This window comes from Apteryx mantelli, chromosome 1, assembly GCF_036417845.1.
Source record: "Apteryx mantelli isolate bAptMan1 chromosome 1, bAptMan1.hap1, whole genome shotgun sequence".
NCBI classification, from domain to species: domain Eukaryota; kingdom Metazoa; phylum Chordata; class Aves; order Apterygiformes; family Apterygidae; genus Apteryx; species Apteryx mantelli.
In genome coordinates, this window is record NC_089978.1 from 103,033,287 (window position 1) to 103,049,141 (window position 15,855).

Genomic DNA, 15,855 nt, shown 5'->3' on the forward strand with positions numbered 1-15,855 from the left:
TCTGAAAATAAGGTATTTTCCACCTTGTTTACCCTAGTGCACTGAGATTCTTTTGCAGTCTCAGGCTGTCTGTATGGCTCATGCAGAGATGCTGACAGTGAGTGATTACTCTACATATCAGAGCAGAGGGCAGGGTGAATGGGTTGGGAAAGGAACTGGAGTGCTTCAAGGAGCTACAAGTGCATATATTACATCCTTTGAACCAACTTAGTTTCACATTTGCTTAAATTGTGGTTTTAACCCCTGAAAATCACTTGGCTCTGCCTTATTTTACCCTGTTTGGGGTACAGTACTTCCTGGGCCAGGTTATGAGATGACTGCCTGGATGTGAGTGTGCAATCTCTGCTACCCCACCAAGGGCAATGCTCATCAGCTCATGTAAGGGTCCTTCTGTACCAGTGAGCATGGCTACAGCTCAGTAGCTTGGAGAAGCTGTGTTCAGCAATAACAGAAGGTAGTAGTTCTTCACACTATTGGAAACAAAAGTGTTGAGGTCACTGAAGGATATGGATACAAAAAGTTTACATAGATTCAAGGTGAAACTCTATAAATGCATGGAATACAGATTTGTTGACAGTTACCAACCAGACAAACCACTTTGGTCTTAGGATGTCCCCTGCTCTCAAAATGCTTGGAGGCTGGGAGGGTACTAGTGGTAAGTATTGTATATGCTTGATCTGTGCTTGCTCTTTCAAGGTGTTAGTTGAGACTGTGAGAAACAGAATACAGAGCTAGAGACTCTTTCTTTGAACATGTACTGCAGTTTTAATGATTACTGTTGGGCTGCTTGTCCTTTTAGATTCATTTTATAAGATCTTCATTCTCTAAAAACTAGAAGATGTGATCCTCAGCTACAGTAAATCTGTATAGTCCCACAGTAGTCAGTAGGGTCATGCTGACTTAACCCAGCTGAGCATCCAGTTCTGTGTGTTTGGAATACTGACTGGTGTTTTTTTCTTAAGTTGGGGGTTGTGAGACCATTCTGTGATGAGATGGTACTATAATTAAAGAAGAAGAGTGGGATTTTGTTTTTTCTGGAGGCGGCTATTATAAGAACAACCTCTGTACGATGGATCTTGCAAGATGGTTACTAGTTTAACAGAAGTTTATTTGCTTTAATACTTCAGTATAGGCTGCGCATTTATATCAGGTAGTTTAAATACAGGTTCAACTTCTGTAACTCCTACATTCCCTCGAGGGACTATAGGAAGGGAATCTGGCAGTGCAGGATAGTAGGCAGTTTGAATTGCTTTTCTGTCTCTTGAATATAAACACTGCAGTAAGCCCCCAGCTTTACCTTAAGCACTATAGCAAGTATTAGGAACACAGCCATGTGTTTCCTGTCAAAGGCAAAATCCTGCTTGAATAAATTATGGAATTGGGACTGGTGCTTTTATAACACACATCAATAGCAATGTATCTTTAACAGGAATAAACAAGCATGACATAGGTCATGATTCAGCATTTATATATATGCCTAATCATCAAAAGCTTAACATATTTTTTGAATCAAACCTAAACTATGTGCGAGACAGGGCATCCTAAGCTGGTCTAAGAACTTGGTTGCCTGAGGAAGTAACTGCATTGGGAGTGCTCTCTGTCTTAGAGAACACTAAAGCTAGTTTTCAGAGTGAAGATGCTTAGTCTCTACTTTAGAGCTCTTTTGAGCTTCTAACAACTTAATCGTTTAGCTTTAGTGACTTGCTGTAAACATTTGGCTCTGGATATCCGTTAGTTTAAAAAGGGATTTAGCCATGATCCTACTGTGGAAAGACATATGGTATTTCCCTTTTTCTGTCCTCCTTTCAAATCAGATCAGCAAACTTCAGCAATACTAGGAATAAAAACACAGCTTTTTACCATTAGCAACGCAAAAATTAATGTAGACCACGGCAGTGAACTAGATTCTCTTCTGGCTTATGCATCCACAATATTATTCAGCAAGAGCAAAAGTAGGACTGCGTTCTGTGACTGCAGTGAAGACACTGGGTTTGGGTAGGTGTAGAGAAGTTTTATTTCTTGTGATAACAGTATGAGACAGAAATAAAGCAGTTTGATTTTTTGGGGGATGGGGGTGGGGAATTGATCTAGTTCAGTCTGAAGTCACTGAAAAATGATAAACATGAAACCCCATGATACTATCTTTCCTCTGTCAATTTATGTAAATATGGCATGGATTTTCTTTGATCTCCTACAGAGAGTGGCTTCTAGTTTACAGTTTTCTTCAGCTATAATGTGTGGAGATCATTCATCATTGCTAAGTGCCTTTAGACCTGTCTGTTCAGGACAAGATAAGGGAGTATCAACTCTCATACCCTGGTAATTAAAGCTTTTGGGTACACTATGAAAACATTTCAAAGATGACATTCCCAAAGAAAGAGCTTTTAAAAATGATTTTTCCCAGGGTATGTAACCCCTCCCCTCCCAGAAGGTAAATGAATACCCCTTTAAAGATGCCCAAATTTGGCATAATTTGAAGTGACTGTATGCACTCACTGCATCTGTGACTACAGAGATGAAGACGATGAACTCTAGGACTGCAGGAAATAGTCCCAACAAAGCTAATAGTTTCGTTTTGCACAATAAATATAAACTAATGCTGTTAAAAGATTTACAAATTTTGCATCATTTTTCCGTGCGAGTTTGGACCAGCAATTGGTTTTGAACCATGTGAAATTCATGATTTTTATCATTCCAGTACAAAAGCAGGGAAATGACAGCTCAGAGATTGAAATTATCTAGAAGACCTTGATTTTATTCTCATCTATAACAAAGCTGAGGTGATATCAATCTATTGCAGGCTGTAGTGGAAAGAAAAAATTTAATTTCCATGTTTCACTTCTGAATGTTTTTGAAGACATCTTTAATGCCAGAATTAAGTTTTAAAAGACACCACAATGAGCTATATTGAGTGCAAATGCAAAGATATTTAATGAGTCTGGAACTAAATTGTGTAAAACTAATGTAAAACTAGTGCAATCTCTGTCTTGTCCACTAGATGATGCAACTGTACTACAGAGAAATAAGAAATTACAGTATGTCCACCTGCAATTGTAATCCTATTTACTGTATTCTATAATTTTAATAGTAAAAACGTTGTTTTTAATGGATGCAGAATGGTGGTTTTAGATAAATATTTAAAAATGTAGTTTTCTTTCTGCTGGGTTCAAGTGAAACTTGAAGCTTTGTAATCTTTTATCTTTCCATTTTTTTATTGTATTTTAACTCTGTTGGAGTTGCTCCTTTCTCAGGTTAAAGCATGTTGTTCTTTTCTGAAACTACCACCTGAGACATAACTCATGGGTCAAATCATCTGTGTTATATTGATTCAACCCTAATGGTTTAGCTAGTGGGGTTGTAATTGAGAACTGTCTGCTCACGTGTTTTTCCTTCAGAGATTAGGGGCCAGATTCATCTTTTGCACAGATCTCTTTCAATAATGTCCTTTGATGTGGCTGAATGAACTCTGATTGAAACATTTCCTCTGTGTGTGGTGATTTTGTGGGCTCTACCTTGTGTGAATTCTCAAGTGTCTAATAGTAATAAGCTCATGTTTGAGCCTTTCCCTCGCTGGGAGTCTCTTCGCCTCCCATTTTCATGATATGTGTGACTGTTTATTACTTTTGATATGTGCTTGTTGCCTTGCTCACATCTCCCAGGGACTTCTGAAACAACTAGTGCGTGTCTACATTGTACATCCTTAGAGCACCTTCAGACTGTCTCAGTTGCCACATAGCAAAAAAGAAGAGGAAGGGAGGGATCTGCTGTTTGCAAAGCTAGAAGTTTATTGTGAAGCCCTCTCTCCTGTTCCTCTGCTCTTTTCCTCTCCACAGCAGAAGCATTCAATGGCATGCTGGTCTTAGCAGCACTGAAATGGATTGGCTCTAGTGCATGGCAGGAGGCCATGCACTTCTTACGTAAGATTATTTTTCCCCTTTGCCTATACCTGTGCTTGTTCCAGATCTGCAAGGGCCGGGTGTGTTTCTAATGCTTTACCCTTCCCCTAGGACGTCAGAGTTGGGCTGGAGAAACTGGTAGATGAGCACTGCATCTCTGCAGATACATCCAACAGGCACTGGATGTGCTATTTTAGTAGCTCCCTCCTGCTGGGACTGCTCTGGAAAGAGCTGGCAGTAGCAGTTTGGCTCTTTTGACCCTTGGCAGTCAATGATGACTATGGAGAGGACAGAGGGACATTCTCAGCATGAGGCTGGTGCCATGCCTGTCTGTACCACCCCGCCTGGGCCAGCTTCACAGAACTTGTATCTCTGTCCTTAAGAAGCCCTCTTTGCAGCAGGAGAGTGCCCATGAATTTGTGTGTCCTTCCCAGAAGATGAATTTTGCATAGGCAGAGATGCTTGGGTGTGAGTGGATTGGCCTTCAGAGGATATTGGAGAGAGATCAGAAGGGTCCATGCCTTCCCGAGATGACTCATGCTCCTCTGAACTGTTTCTGATGAGTGCTTAAATGCTGTGCTAACCAGCGCCTGGCTCAGGAGTGGGAAAACACTGTGTAAGTTATGGGAGACAGTATTTGACCCTAGGAGCACAATTTGGACTGAGCTATGGAGGTGGAAGGGGAAGTGTAGGCTGGGACAGGAGGGGTAGAGTGGGCCCCACAGGAGAAAGGATGTTTGATACACTAACAAAGAATACACACTCCTTTTTGTCTTTTCTCTGCAAGTTTGTGTGGATAACTCTGGATAGCCCCCTCAGAAATGGCGTGGTGGTCAGGGTGGCTGTTTCTGTGCAGACTGGGAAGAGGGTAGGAAGGTGATGGGGTAAACCCAAGCATACTGTCTGGGACAGTAACCATCAGAAAATCATATAGCATCAGGCAAGTGTGTGTAACTGTGCGGCGTTGTGGCTAGCCTGTGCCATCCTAGCTTCATGAGGGTGTTGGATAAAGGTATTTGGGTTACCTGCTTGGGTAACTTTGGTTTGGCATTTAGTCTGTGGTGTCAGAGTGGGAGCCTAGAGGAGAGAAAAGACAAACGCAGTTTGAGCCAGAGCTGATGTGATAGATGGAGTCCTTTAGCCATGCTGGTCCATCTGGATGACTGTCTGCTCCATGCTGTCATGCACATGGAGATGGGCATGGATTCCTCCGTATTGCCAGGTCGGAAATCCCTTGTCAGGCATGCTGTTTATGGTATGGCAGTGTGGTGAGCCTGTCTGTCATGGAGACATGTGCAACGCTTCTCACAATTGTTCACTGGCAAAGTTGTGTGGGATGGGAGTTGGTGGTTGAGCTACTCTGGCTGAGACACTCTTGGGTGTGGAGCTGTCCAGTGTGAAAGGGAGTGTGTGTTGGAGAGTGTGTATTTAAGGAAACAGAAGGGAATGAACAATCTCCAGATTTCCTCTGGCATTTCAGACGGAGTGCTCTCATGATGACCCCTTTGAGTATACTCCTAGGCTGAGACAGTGTGGATGGTCAGAGAGCTGTGTTTTGAGCGTACAGTCAGCAGCATTCACAGAGACAGTGTGGGTGGAGCCTTTCTACATTTGGTAGAAATTGGCTACTATGTTTAGAAAACACAGGAGAGAAGAAGGGGAGAGTAGGATATTCAGATATACAGAGATTTGTTTCCAAATTCAAAGCTGGGCTAAAATCCCACCAGGTAAAATGACACACACGTATGTTGAACCTGACCTTGAGCCTAGCTCTGTTGGAGATAATTGCAATGATAGGTGCTTATATCCCTTCCAAATAGGTCTCCTCCTTTGGGAATGGTCATTCCCTCTCTAGATAGTTACAGAACCATGTGTACCTGGCACTAGCCCTGATGAGCACAGCAAATGTTTAGTCTGAGCTGAACTTTGGGAGATTTAACATTGTCTCTGTCCCTGGACTCTTCTGGCAAAATCTGTGAAAAATCAGTTCCTCCCATGTCATTCTATGCTGATTTAACTCCACTGACGTGAATGGAATTACACCTCACCTTTGATATCTGGCCTCAGGGATTCATTAGGCATAGCTGTGGTCCAAAGCCTACTGACAGAAATCAATTGGTTTGTGTGGGTTCAAGCTTCATTTCCATATTTTCAAGAAAAGAATGAAATGTGTTGCAATAAGTCCCCTATAATTGCAGCCTAGTAGGAGGATCAGAGAATGTGACTCGAACAAGCTACTATTTGCACTGGAAACACTAGGGTGTAGGCTGAGCTCTCATACTTGGGGAAAGCTGAATGTGTGTCTGTGAGGTCAAACTCCTCTTTGTGCAGTCTGGCTAGATTGGGTTAGAGGTGGCTGGGTATAGTACAGCTCAGCCTGCCAGCAGATATCCCAGTCTTCGCTCTCTTGAAGCACCTTATTTTTGAGTCATAACTGGGCTAACATCCTGCGGGTGGAATCCTTTCATGTGGATGGAAGTCATGCAGTGTACAAGGTTTGCACCACTTCGGTCTACTTATTCTTGAGGTAGCTCATAATCTCTTAACATAGAGACATAGAGGAGAAGCACCTGGCACAGCTGACATGCCAAGTTTAGGCTGACATATGTCTGAGTTTTTCCTGAAAGGAATGTTGTTCAGGTGGAAAAAGAATTTGATCTTTTTTTTTTTTTTTACTGGGATTTCCAGATGCCAGAGAGCTCCTTTGGAGCAGTAGTGACTAGAATGAGCCAGACCAGCTGCATGTATGTGGTCAAATGGTGCAGCAGAGGTTCTTTATGTCCAGTCAGACCTGCACATACTGGACTGAATGTATGTGTGCCAGGCAGTAGATCTGCACCTATGCACAGTCTGACACATCTAGATCACCTATACATGGACTGGCCATCTGGGTAGTGTGTGTATAATAAGGCCGCTGCATTCATGCTTGTTGGACTCACTGGCATGTGAGTCCCTGGTTTATGCCTTCGCATTCCTCCATGGGATAATCAAAGAGCCCAAGGTAGGAGTTCTTCCCTGAAGTCTTGAGGAATATCTATTCCCCCCTCAAGTTTTTAGCTGTAACATCAAAAGTATATGGAAACTCATGTCACAACATTGACTACTTTTATTAATATATTTTTCAAAGTTCTTTGGAGAGTCACCTGATGAGGATAACTCCCCACCCCATTCACCTACAAAAAGAGAAAAGTGGGATGCAGCAATGGAAAAACAATAGGCTGAGCATTCCGAATTTCAAAATAAAATGTTTTTGTTAAAGAATGTGTAGAGAACTGCGAAACAAAGAAACCCCAGACCATTGCAAAATGATACAGCATAAAAAATGTTCTTAATGTACTCACATTCTCAGGATTTTTTCTCCCTTATTTCTCCACTGGTTTTAGACAAAAGTAATATTTGAATCGAAGTCAATAACAAGATGCAACTGTTGAATGTCAAGTAGGGAGGAAAATGTGAATGTTACTTGGATAATTCAGAAAACAGCTGCTGCAGTTATGCAGCATTGTACAAGTTAGAAAAAGGTGGTAATTTTAAAAGAAAAAAGACCCACAAAGAGCTACTCCACTTGGTAGGAAGAGACTGATTTCCTGTAACTCAGTGTCTAAGGACACCAGGCAGCACTGTAATGTGGAATGGATTGGTTGTTGGTACATGAACCTTGAGAGTTGTGTGCTCAGCTGCCTGCTCTGTCCCAGTCTGCGACATCTGGGATGTTGTGTGAGCCCGGGCTGAGCAGAGATTGCAATGGGGGTACTTTTGAGGGTCTGGGCTTTGGTTTCTCCTTGCCATAGTTCCTTCCTAATAAATGCTTGCCTGCTTCCGTGGGGGCTGTGGAGTTAGAGATTATGTGGTGAGCAGATATCATCATACAAGGATCAGAGACAAATACTCTTGACAGCCTTAGGTAGTAAATGTGGAGCTAAATGGACCACAATTCTTTGTTAAAAAAACAAAAAAAAAACCCCAAAAAACCCCAAAACCCCAAGAAAGGTCAAAAGAGTACTAATAGTGAGTTGTTTAAATAATTGTTTAAACACCTCTTCTAGTCATACAACTTGAACTGGTTTTACCTGTCTGAAAGGATCTCCATTACTAATAAATATTATTAAAAATATAGAATGTGCTATAGTTGTTACCAATTGCAGGTTGTAGTTTGTATGTAAATCAAGTGCCCCTGACAGAAAGATCCACTGTACACCTTCCTTGCACTCTGACCGCTTTAATATTGGAGAATCATTCTCTCCATTAGTGTACTTAAATTATGAAAAATGATGTGGAACAGAGGTATTAGCAACTCTTCCTTTGTTTATACCTTAAAAATATCTGACTGCCTTAAAGAACATGAAAACGAGTTTTGTCTTCCTTTCCTATTACTGTCAAACAAACTTCACCTCAGCGCTCAACATCACATGGAATTTGTCACTGGCAGGAAGCAAAAGCCCTACCTTGTGAATATATAACTTACAGTCACTTCAGAGGGAGAAAAAAATCCTTTCATCATGTTCAGTTTTCTTCACTGTTTTATTTCACTTAAAACATCACTCACTACCAAATGGTATTTGTCAGTAGTAATTGGCAAATGCTGGAGGCGGTTTTCAAGGCTGTCTGAATGGAAAATCTCAAAGCAGTTGTCTGCACTGAAAGAAAATATTACATTTGATCTTTTTATGATTCTCACAGACATGATGTATGTCTGCATTCCTTAGCCTGAAGAATTCGTGGTGTTTGGGTTTCTTTTCCTTTAAATGACAGGAAGCAACACTTCACTGTTATTTTGCAGTATTGTCTGAGAATTAACCACAACATAATGGTAATGTACATTTTTTTTATGCTTTGCAGAGATTCGTTTTTATTAGCCATTTATTGTGGTTTTGCTTGTTGGCAAGCTGCGATACTCTGAATGATAACTGTGGCTATTGCGTTTCATCTGCATTTGTATGTAGACATGTATTTCTCCTCATGTATTTTTTCTGAAAAAGTTCCCCTCAATGATTGCTTTGCAGTAAATCACCTTTCTCTTAATGCAATTGTACAAGTGTATTATTGCTCTTGTCACCTCTGCCCATGTGCTTTTTGATCATCAAGACTAAGGATAGATAGCACTTACATTAACACCATGGTTTAAGTCCACAGAGTTGGGTTTTCCCTAATGCTAAGTAAAGCTCAGTACGGGAGAGTGGAGGAAACAATAGTGTCAGCACACCCTTAGAAATGGACTGTAATCCCATGGGAGGGAAGGGATAGCTTGTTTGCAAACAATGCTGTGTGCGTTTCATTTTGTACCAAAAATGGATTCAGTAACTTTCCCTTCATGGAGGATTATGGGTTCTGCACTGACTCATTGTGGGACTGTTGGCCAAGGGAGGTCAGATGAATGCTTGTGTGGTCCCATTGGAGGTTTGGTGTGCTAAAATAGGTATTTGGGTCCTATTGGGGTTCCTATTGGGTGGCTGTGGGGGTATGTAGTGGGCCACAAGTGGGCTGAGTCAATTCCCAGGTTAGGGTGTGGGAGTGAAAAAGCCAGCTGAGGTGGTGCCTGCACTTCAGAGAGTTCAGGAAGGTGCGCTGGGGTGCTGGCGCTGTGTGCTGGAGTTGCCAGGGGCTCCGGGGCTCCGATGGACGGGTGCTGGGTGCAAGCCATCCTCCAGCTGTGACTGCCTCTGCTGGCACAAGGCACCATGTTCCCTAAAGACCTCCTCTGTGAGCCAGGGTACAAGCACACACTCGCTGGCCTGCTCCCTTGGTGCTGCAATTAAAAACCCAAGCACACAGGCAGATGAATCGTTTAAATTCCAGCTGTACATTTTGCTGGAGCAAAGGCTTCTCATAATGTCATAAAATGCTATATTTTTAATTCAAATTTCCTATGGCAATGAGGTCATTATGTGTCAGCTGTTCCCCAAAACATTTGGGCCCACTGGCTGGCTGCAAGTAATGTTGGGCAGAGGCATGGGACCTTCGCAGAGGGTTTTTTGTGTCTCAGGAGGGTTGGGGACTGGGCACCAGGGTGGCTGATGGGGCCGTGGTGGTGCATGGTGCCGAGGAGCCGGGGCTGCTGGCTCTGAGCCAGCAGCAGCACAGCCTGCTTTCAGCTGAGCCAGAGGTAAGGGAGGGCAAGAGGCGGCAGCTGCATGAGGAAGAGGTTTTGAGGGGCAAAGGGAGAGCACTGTGCACTGCAGGGGGGAAGGAGAGGGTGGGAGTGAAGGGTATAAACCTATAGAGAATGGGGTTTTGTTAATTTTGCTGCCTATGGAATAATTTGGTTTTGGTGCAGTGTCTGTGATGAGGGCTCTCTCTTGTATGCAGGCACATGCTCCCACTCCTGTTGGGCAAAGTTCAATATAATTTATTTGCAGCCTGTGACTTCAGGTCTTCAGCCCTTTATCTGCTGTGTTTGAGGGGGACTCTGACTGTCACGTTTCCACAGTTCCCAAATTAATGGTGCATCCTAGATTCCTGTCTAAGTCAATAGCACAATTAGTTAATAAAGCTATGCAACAGCATGAACAAAATTAAAGACAAGCTGTGACAGCATTCTATCCCCAAAAGTTTTGCAGGCCTTGTTTAATTATTATCCGCAGACAGTTACTGTTGTCTTCTTGTAAATCCTGTGTGAGAGTATTCAGGAATGTTTTGTTTTATTTTTGTCACCAATCAGTAGAACAATAAATGCACATAGAGGCATTTTTCTCTTTTCTGTTGTCACATGCAGCTGAGGACTCAGTGATGTGAATTACAGACAATCACAGTTTTTTCCAAAAAAGTGCCAGTCAAGCCTTTTCACCAGAAGGACAGGGTATGATGCCAGACCCGGTAGAACAGGACTGCATTATATCACTTAGAAAGTTCATACTTCATGTGCAACACGTACAGGGTCATATGTTTAGTGGAAAGGTGTGAGGAATCATGTATAGGTCCCCAGAGATGTTAGAACATCCCTCAGAAATAGAAGGGCACAGCAGAGAGAGATGCAAATAAGGACTCTGGATCCAAAACCTCTAAGATTTTGGGGAGTTCAAGTCAGTCTGGATGCTGTAGTCCAGATTCATTTCTAGGAGATGACTCAGGAAAAGCATTGCATCAATGAAGCTGGCAGTGCTGAAAGATACACCTGCATATGTCATAGCCTGGAGGAATGGAGAATATAAGATAATACAATATAAATAATATAACACATGTCAATCTGGTTATCCCATGTTGAATATAGCAAGGGCTATAAAGGTAAAGAGGAGGGCAGAGACTGAAATGGTCCCTGAAAAAGTGAGTTTAAACAGACCAGGTTTCATAAGTCTGGTAAAACAGGTAGGTTAGGAAAGGGTTATGATAAGAGACTATAAAATCATGAATAGTATGGGAAAGGCAGATAGGGAAAGATTATTTATTCTTTCCCAAAACACAAGCAGTAGGGGGTGCCTAGTGGGATTATAATGCAAAAAAAAAAAAGGGAAAACTTTGGCACAGTAGCGTGTAATTAGTTTATTGAGCTTATTGCCACAAATGTCCTGGAGGCCAAAAGGATAAATGGTTTCCAAAAGGGATGAGTCAAGAACAGAGCCAATGGCCTGGATGCAAACTGGAGCAAGGACATCATGCTTATGTTATTTCTTATGCTTTTCCCTTGAGCTTCTGTACTGGCTGCTGTCAAGAGACTGGACTTTGGGACAAGATCTTGGTTCTGATTCAGAATTGCTGTTTTATGCTATGTTTTTATATTCAGAAATTGTCAGGTGGTAGCCTCACTTGACAGTAACCAATGTGTGTTTTGGTGCTCTCTCTCTTCCAGTTCCACAACTCTGAAAGGTGTTACATGTCCGTAGGCCCCAAAATGGGCAGGGGAGGTGGTTTCTGCTTCCTAGATGAATAGTTTGTGTGCTAAACTCTTATTAAAAGCAGTTAAAACAGGAGTATGTCACTATATTTTTCAGTCATACAGCTCACAATAGAGCTAATTACTGTGTTCATCACAAATAATTTCTGAAAGATGTCCAGGGGGTTGGATGATCATAGTACTCAAGGAGCACACTGATAGAGAGCAGTAAAACAGCTTATTTGTGATTTTGCAAAGGATTAACTTGAGAAAGAGCTCCAGCGAACGAACTGAATTATTCATGGCAGAATGAAGGGAAATGATAATATAGCTTCACAGAACAACTGAATGATACTACTGTACTGCAATAAACTTGAGAAAGTTACAACAAAAGAAGGAATTGGCACAGGTCTACAGTTGTTTCCAACGGACCAAAATGCAGTGCAGTGTCCATACATGTTAGCAGGTGATACGGTTTCACTTTGGAAACTAGCAGTGTCTATCCCTTTATGCAGACAACCCTACCTGATAAAATATGCAAGTCTCTTGTGTCTATTTAAGCCATACAACTTTGTGACTTAAGAACAGACAAGAATTACTCAATGTTTTTATTATTTAAATCCTAAAGAGCCTTTCTTTGGCAAATCCTTTCTGAGTTACAAATTTAGTTTAGTCAGGATAAGTTTTTAAGGGAGAAATGCTGGTAAAATAACGATGTCCTCCTCCTCTTTAACCTGCACATAATTTAAAAACTTATAATCTTTAAAAAGAGAAATAGAACCTGTACAGTGAGTTTCAATGTCATTTTAGGACCTTAGGATCCTGAAAGTCCATCTTAAAACAAAATGACATTTTATTTCAGCCTTACAGTTCTCCTAAATATGTTTTGAGACCTAATTACAATTTTAGAAATCATATTAGTAACTTTAGCTCAGTGAATCTCTAACTCAAACTTTTCTCTCTAATTCCTTACTCTTATTTGCATTTCTTAAATTATTTAGAATAGTAAATACTAATGAGTAATTGGCTTATGTGTGTGGCTTGGATCTGGTCCTTCATCACTTAGTTGCAGACATGCATCTTTTTAAGACCTTCTTGTAAGACTTGCAGGAATTATATATGAGATTTAAATGTCAGGTCTCAAGGGAGCTGAGAACTATGTGCAATTGTTTTTAGTGTTTGACTTGCGTGATACCACTAGTGATGTGAATGATGTTTCTTGCCTCTTTTTCTCCTCTTTCCAGGATGCCTTTGCAATGAGATTTTCACTGAAATAAGATTCTCCTGCAGAGAATCTTAAAATAATGCAGTCCATAAGTTATTTTAAGAAGAAACCAAATGAACAATTATGGAAATGTAACTCTGGGGTCATAATGACAAGGACGATAGGGTCCGCCATTAAACGGGGAACAGGAATCAGAAGAGCTGACTTCTAGATCTGCCACTATGTGCCACTGAGAGCTACCTTTATCTTTATCTGGTTCCCTACCTGTAAGAACTGGAGCAAAAACCATGTAGGATCCTTTGAGTGTTAGTTTAGCGGTACTGAGGGCTGACACTCACTCTTTACCCAAAACAATCTCTGCGTGGAATTCCCTCATCGTTGTTCCTATTTGTTGTTCATTTTGGGGAGGAACAAAAGCGCTTGTAGCACCTGCTTTAATGAAGTAATTCCTCTGTTTAGTGTTCAATGATAAAGTATGAATCACAACATTAAACAGGGCTGTTTGCTCTCATGAAATACACATGATGCAAGAGGGGTCACATCAGACAGGAGGGTATTTGCTTATCTTTTGGCTTGTTTGAAGACCAAACCGCAGCCGTGTTGGGATAAAACAACTGACGTTAGATAGTGCTAGCAGCATGCTGTTAACTCCTCTCCCAGCTTACCACGAAAACCTCAGTACTGATACACTTTTGCAGTGTGTACAGACCAGTATAGTAATTCAAAAAGAGGAGCTTAGTGTAGCATCAAAGTTGACTCCCACTGAATGGTGTAAAGGAACTGCAAGTGTGGGCTGCAAAAAAATGCAAGGTGTAATGCCAGTGCGTTTCCTAGCGCAGTCACCCTCCCTGGGGGACACAGCTACTCAGAAAAGCACGACAGCTGGAGTTTTCAAAGATGTGTTAGCTCTTATAGGAAATTAACATAAGTTGAGTGCCAGACTGCCTTAGGCACCTTTGCGAATCCAAAGCAAAGGTGATATCACAGCTCATTCTTCCAGCAAACATACTGAGCCAAAGAACTGTCTTAAAGACAAGAATTTTACAGCATTTTCACTGTAATAATAGCTTTTATTACACTTCTAACTGATTTATAGAGGACTGTATCAAGGAAGCAAGACAGTGGATCTATGTAATGACAGCTTCTGCAAATGTACCTGAGCTAGCTAGTTAATGCTAGCTCAGATGCTGGCAATAGCATTGGCAAAGCACCCTACAGCACTTGTCTGAGAAGTTGGTCAGTTCTCAAATAATTAGATTAATGATCTCACAGATTTGCAGATGTTTAAAGCTCTGTACTACCTAGCTATCCAGTTTACTAGAACCTGACTTAGCTGCCTGATAGTTATCTTGGTTATGCCTACACAAGGCATAGACACTTCTTTGACTACAGTAAAGATGCACTTGCTGTAAGATGCACTGATACAAGTCACCACATTTGAGTCAGCACTGCCTTGGGCCTCATACTGCATTGTGCTGCCTGTGCAGGTAAAAATCTACTGGCTGAGAAAGGTGAGAACGGTTGCATTTCATTCATGTGTTACACATATCTAGAGGTCTACAGGATGCACAAAATGAAAATATCTATGTCCCTTGCATTGTCAGGGCTCCTTCTCTCTGTGACATGTTTTAATGTGCAGTCTGCAGGATTTGTGCACTATCCAGGTTCACCAGGCAGCAGAGCATTGGGCTAGTCCACGGTGCAATTACATGCTCTTAAAGTAATAGCAACAAGTCCCACCTGCTGTTTGATGCGGAAAGAAGGCCATGTTGAATATGTGTGTCTGAATGAGAATAAACTGCTCCGGTAAATGCACCCACATCCATGTTGAGGTTTCCATCTGTTTTTACTGGTTCTGGAGGGACACGAGTGACATGACCCACGATTATTTGAAGATAACTGCACACATTTGGTCTGAAGAACAAACAGTTCCTTGATGATGAGATCCTTGATGACATACAGTGATTTTCTGCAAGGAAGGATTTGTCATGTCCTGTGCTATCAGGTACTACACATGGAAGAGCTGCTGCTTTTGTGGATAACCTGCTCACTGGATATGACATGCTAGCAGCCTGTTCCTTGGGAATGCAGAGGAGAAGAGCTATATATCCTAGTGCAGAGAAAAACGGCAGTAGGAGGCAGGGAATAATATGAAGACCACGGGTGAGTTCATATGCCGAGATCTGAGCCATTTTTTGGCAACACCACTATTCAGTTAAAGAGGTAGTGCACCTTATTTTTGTATTGAAATGTTAAATGTGGAATTTACCACAGCACTTTCCAAAATGAACACACCCTGCCTTTTGCGTAATATGACGTGTCTGTACCTGCTGCAATATAAAACATGGTAAAGAATAGCTCAAACAGATCATGAGGCAAGTAAGTGACAGGGTTAAGAAGATAGCTGCCGCTGTTCTGCTGAAGTTTTTCTTTTTTTTTTTTTTGAGTTGGACATACCACTATAAGACAGATTTTGATAAGTTTACTCCCTTTGAAAAACAAATTCTTACTTTGCAAATAATTCTCCTGGAGTCAACAAAATGATCTTCTACATCTTCTCTCAGGATAATCTCACTTGTAAACACAACATTAATCTTTGTACTCATGACTCAGAGGTACACCTCTCTAATCCAGGTCATCACCTTCTGTCCAAACAAAAATCTTGGCTGCCTCTTGGCCATCTCCTTATGGGTGCCTAGCTGTCAACTCAACAACGGCATAACTGAAAGTGTCCAAAGCATCACTTTGCCTGTCATTCAGCCTATAATCTGCATAGGGCTATGAGGCCAATTTCTTGTCCAATTCAGATAGCAGCAAAATCCACCTCCCCCATGCCAAATTAAAAAAAAACCACAGAAGCCCAGAAGTTATTCAGGAACAACTGCAATACCTTATCTTGGCTTTCACAGGTCTTTTTCTGTTAACTG